This window comes from Dioscorea cayenensis, chromosome 12 (assembly GCF_009730915.1).
Source record: "Dioscorea cayenensis subsp. rotundata cultivar TDr96_F1 chromosome 12, TDr96_F1_v2_PseudoChromosome.rev07_lg8_w22 25.fasta, whole genome shotgun sequence".
NCBI lineage: Eukaryota > Viridiplantae > Streptophyta > Magnoliopsida > Dioscoreales > Dioscoreaceae > Dioscorea > Dioscorea cayenensis.
The window spans coordinates 7,420,732-7,426,269 of NC_052482.1; the positions used below are offsets into that span (position 1 = coordinate 7,420,732).

General features: G+C 43.5%; 1 non-coding gene across 1 annotated transcript; it reads left to right on the forward strand.

The window, feature by feature from the left end:
- The first annotated feature begins 502 nt into the window (after positions 1-502).
- Positions 503-609, forward strand: LOC120274184. Its single transcript, XR_005540720.1, has one exon. It is a non-coding gene; the product is annotated as a small nucleolar RNA R71 (small nucleolar RNA).
- Positions 610-5,538: the final 4,929 nt, after the last annotated feature.

Here is a 5,538-nt window from a genome sequence, read left to right on the forward strand (position 1 = left end):
TTGTTGGAAACCCGATGGCCCCATGGTCTTCTGTGGTCCTTGATTACTCCATGAAAAGTTGGGGTGATTCTTCCAACCTGAATTGTAAGTATTGCTGTATGGGTTCTCTTGAGGTCTCATGCCATTATCTACAAAGTCAACGTTTTCCACTGAAGAAACATCACCAAAAGAGATCGGGCAATCAGAGGGAGCATGTCCTCCACCACAACCGGTGCAATTGGTCACGGCCGCAACTCTATTCAAAACTATGAGATCTAGCTTCTTACTCAAACTCTCCACTTGGGCCGCCAATGAAGTTACCGCATCAATTTCATGGAGACCGGCCACCTTTTCCTTCTCCCTAGCGTTCCACTGGTAGCTATTTAACACCATTTCCTCAATCAATTGACGAGCCTCATCGAGGGTCTTGCTACCTAAGGTACCTCCTGCCGCCGCATCCAAGAGTTGCCTTGTACTCGGGTTCAAACCATTGTAGAAGGTTTGAACAATCATCCACTCCGGGAATCCGTGTTGCGGACACTTTCGCAGGAGTTCCTTGAACCTTTCCCATGTCTCAAATAGAGACTCCAATTCCAACTGCACAAAGGATGAGATCTCATTCCTAAGCTTTGCTGATTTTTCGAGAGGGAAATAACGGGCTAGAAAAGCTTCTACCATGTCCTTCCATGTAGTGATTGATGCTCTAGGTAATGAGTGTAGCCACTGCTTTGCTTTCCCCTTTAAGGAAAATTGGAAGGCTCTCAATTTGATGGCATCATCCGTCACATCATTTATCTTCAGCATGCCGCACAACTCGAGGAAGCTCTCTATGTGACTGTTTGGATCCTCATCCACCAAACCATTGAATTGTGCAGACTGCTGCAGCATATGGATGAATGCCGGCTTTAGCTCAAAGTTCTGAGCGCTAATCTGAGGATGCACAATACTCAATTGCGTCCCCAACACTGAAGGTCTGGCATAGTCGGATAGTGTTCACTGTTGCTCATTCTGTCATGCCATATTTTCAGATTCCTCTCCTTCCAAATCAGCTGAATTATGCTGTTTTTCCACAGGTTCTTTCCCTTTTCTTCAAAGTGTACGTTCAAGCTTAGGGTCTCCTTCAATCAATATTGATGGATTCCCTCGGGTCATAACCTAGAGCTAAACCAAAAATCAAGAAAAAGAAAATCATAACGATAATAGAGTGAGAAGATATGAATTAGAATGTGTGGTCAAATAGCTAAGAAAACAAAGTGCAAAGTATCTCTAAACGCCTAGCTCCCCGGCAACGGCGCCAAAAACTTGACAAGTTCCCCTTGCGTATATCCCGCAAGTGCACGGGTTTGTCGAAGTAATAATCCTGGGTGAGCGGGGTCGAATCCACAGGGAGTGGGGAGCAAAGACACTTAATTTGATTCTTAGCTATGTGAAAGATCAATGAAAAGGAGTGTGATAATGATTCAATTCTCAACAATAAAAGCAACAAGTAAGAGAGCAAAAATAAAGAAGGGGATAAGGCAATCGATAAACATGGGGTACCCGGATAATGCTCCGCCTAGGATAATTGTTTCAAGTGCAAGAACCCTCTATTATGCTTCCTAATCAATGCAATGGTGAGTCGTGGAAATCCTTAATTACATAGTCCCAAATCTAATGTCAACTATGCCTAACTCTATACATCTCCCGGAGGAGAAATCGAACAATCTCAACACCTCGCACTCGTATAGAGTTGCAATGAGCTCTAGGGATTCCAAGTGATAAATCTCTTCCTAATTATAGACCTAACCCTTTGGTCCAGGTGGAAGGTCCCTAACCACAATTAATCCCTAGATACTAAGATCACCTCAATGTTTCACTCCGTTGCACGCGCAACTAAGCCCCAGTGGAAGTTCATCCCTTAGACCATTCACTCTATTATAGCCACAAAGAACTCGAGGAATGGAGGTAGAATCTATCACACCGGAGTGGAAAGGGGATACTCCTGTACCTCTCGACTCACCCTCTCAACCCTCTCCAACCTAGCTTTGTTTAATGCTCGTAGTGTGTCACTCACTCACAAGGTTACCATCAAGAACTCTCAACCCTAGTGTCACTCTAGGGGAAACATTCATACAATCAAACATTCAAGGTTGGAACTCACAATAAACATCAATTTATTGAAAGCATAATAAAGAAATTCAATGAAACGAATACATCCTAGGGTTCACAATCATCCAAGTACCCACTAGGGGTTTAGCTCCCCATGGAGCTAAGTACAATAAAAGAAATAGAATGTAAAAGCAAAGAATCCGTAAAAAAAACCCCTCGAAGGTCGTGCCGATGGTCTTGTGGAGAGTCCTCTACTCGTTATAAGGGATCCTTTGTCCGGCCTAGGATACACCTCGCCGGATCGTTGCCGACGAATGCTCTCCCAATAACCTTCTTCCAAATGACGCGCGATGTCGGAGCCATAGAACCTCTCCAAAAACCTAGCCAATACTCCTCAAAACCCTAGCCGAAGCCCTCTCGCAAGTTGGGGAAAAGATGGAGAAAAGAATACCAAAATCGGGGCTGAATCGGCTTTAAATAGGGCTGGAATCGGGCGACTCCATGGGCGTGGATGCTCCACCCGCCGGTACGGAATTTCCACACGGGCGTGGATAATTTCCACATGCCCGTTTGGATTCTCCGTTTCTCTAGTTTCTCGGCCGGCTGTGAACAGTGCCGCTACAGTATTCGGCCTGAATAGCTTCCCAATTCCATACTTTCATCGGGGTAACGCAAACGGGCACATGTTCACGTCGTGGATCACTTGCTTCTTCAATGGTGTACATGTTGGTGGAACTCTTGTTCTATGTGCATAAGTCGGAATGCTCGAGTGTGACTGCCTCTGTGCCCCTCCGAATGGATGTGCCAACTCAAATACGAGGAGGTTAGCACACATTCTAGCATCTCACATCGACCTATATCTTCGCATTTGAACCTTAGCAAGATTTACTCCAAAATCGGTGCATTGTGATCCACATTAGCCTATTTCCTTCATACTCGGCCTCACAACCCTACCTGCATAAGAGTAACATAAAAACACACATATTAGTGTAAAAACCCGAGAAAAGTAATGCTCAACATAAGGAATGAACGCTTCGCATTCGTATCGCACAAGCACTTATCACAACCCTTCCTGCATAAAAGTAACATAAAAACACACATATTAGTGTATAAACCCAAGAAAAGTAATGCTCAACATAAGGAATGAACGCTTCGCATTCATATCGCACAAGCAATTATTAAACTCCCCCACACTTAAGCTTTTGCTTGTCCTCAACCAAAAAATAAAAACATTCTGTGCATCAATGAAGAAAATATTGAAAGTGCTTGGCCTTAGGTTCACCAATGTATACAAAGAAAGTATTCTACAATTAAGGAAAATTTCAACACTAAATACGAAAAAAAATCAATGCTCTAGCTAAAAACTTGAATCAAAAAGGACAACCAACCCAAATTTTGTGTATGTTTGTGAACTCACTCAAAACAACCCAAGGTATACTCCTCAAAGTTCTAAGTGCAAGGGACTTATTTATCTACAAAAGTGACAACAATTTCAAAGATGGTAGTAGCTTCACACATCCTCTAAGGTAGCCCTTTCCAAAGCGGCCGCTAAGGTGGCTTTCACACTTTCGAGGTGGTAGCTCTTTCTACCCGAGTGGTAGCTTTCACTCATCCTAGGAGATAGCTCTTTCTCTCATTAGGGCATAACTAGTATCCGACTTATGAGAGTAGCTTCATACTTCATAGGTGGTAGCTCTTTGCCCCCAACAAGCACAAATAAACATTAAAACTATTTTGTTCCTTCTTTTCATTTTTTTTTATTTTTTATTTTTTTTTTAAATTTTGCACAAGAAAATAAACCGAACTAGTCCCTTTAACATCGAACATGAGTTTCCAATAGAGTTCAAGGAGTGAGTAGTGCACTAAGTGTAAATTGGGCAAAAAATTCCTAAAAATTCAAGCAAGAACTAGAGCATGAAAACATTCAATGTTAACCATTCTCCTAAACTTAAGAATACAATCATTGCAACTAAGGTGAACCGCCATTGGCTATGTGAGCATATAGCAATCAAGAACAATAGAAAAGATGTGCGCATTATGAAACTCTCCCCCACACTTAAGTTGTACATTGTCCTCAATGTACACATCCAAGCTCACTCAAAATATATATCATTCAAAGATAGAAGTGGAAGAAACAATCAAAACAATACTCCCCTGACTCCTAGTGTCGCGTTTGATGAAGCTAATTCCATGGGAGTAGTGTTCCGATGGGTTGTGAAGCTCACACGGCCAAGTGCCTCAGCACCTTGGCCGTGCCCATGACCAAGTCTCAATTCCCAAGATGACAAGACCATCTATATGCATACACGAGGGGGTTCAGTGAAGCTCAACAAAACAAAATAAATCGAGTGTATATAAAAGATAAAGCAATGAATACAACTCGATGATGCAAAAATGAAAATAAGCTTAGAAGGAGAATCCTTTCTGAGTGAACAAGTCTAAAAACAAGAAAAATAAAATAAAATGCAAGAAAGTAAAGGAGAAATCAAGTGTCGGTGCTGCTCTCAGGCTCCTGTGTTGCTGCTACTGCTGAAGACGCACATAGTGGGTCCTCCGGTGCTGGGGTTGAGAATGGATGTGCTGGAGGAACTGAGGGGGCATGTCGAGTCCTTGGCCGTAATACAAATGATGAGGTGACGTCTCGCTCTAAAATCTGCTGTAACACGTCGAAACGCGTCATGAACTCTGTGTACTGAGTGGCCTGCGTAGCCCTAATCTCGGCAATTTCTGCTCGAGCCTCAGCCACCTCTGTCCGTATCACTCCCAAGGTGCTCTAGAGCCTCTCAAAATGATCATGGGCTCGAGATGGTGGAAACGAACTCACAGGGGGTGGTTCCTCTGCCACTGGAGGTGTCTCGGTCTCCATCGGTCCTGGTTGGGGCTCGGGAGCGGGCTAAGATGCCCCAGCTTCATCCTGGAATGGTATGTTCAGCACATAAACACCATTTGAATATTTTCAGACCAGCCCCATAAGCCTCATTGTCTCTAACCCAAGTGGTGCTGGTATTATCGCCTTCTCGGTTCCGCTGATTTTGTCTCACAGACCCATCCCCACAATGAGTCTGGTAATATATGGACCCGAGAAGATGACACCCAATCTGGGATATTGTCCTTGATGCTTCAGATACTTCGCTAAAATATGCCCCAAATGAACTGGTTCGTTCCGAACCATGGAGTACAAGTACAGCAGCTCTTGCTTGTTGATGACTCCCGTGCTATCACCGCGACCATTCACTGACCTGCTTATGATGGGGTGAAGATATCTGTAACTAGGTTGAGATAAACATGAGGCCTTAGACACTCCTGGTTCATATCGCCCCTTTCCACATAATAATGTATACGCCTCAATGGGAGATAAACCCGACATGTCAACTGGAAGATTCTCATACTCCTCAGTTTCAGTATACTCTTCATCATATAGACCAAGTCTAGTGGAAAACTGTGTGACACTCATACTGTGATGTTGTCCAA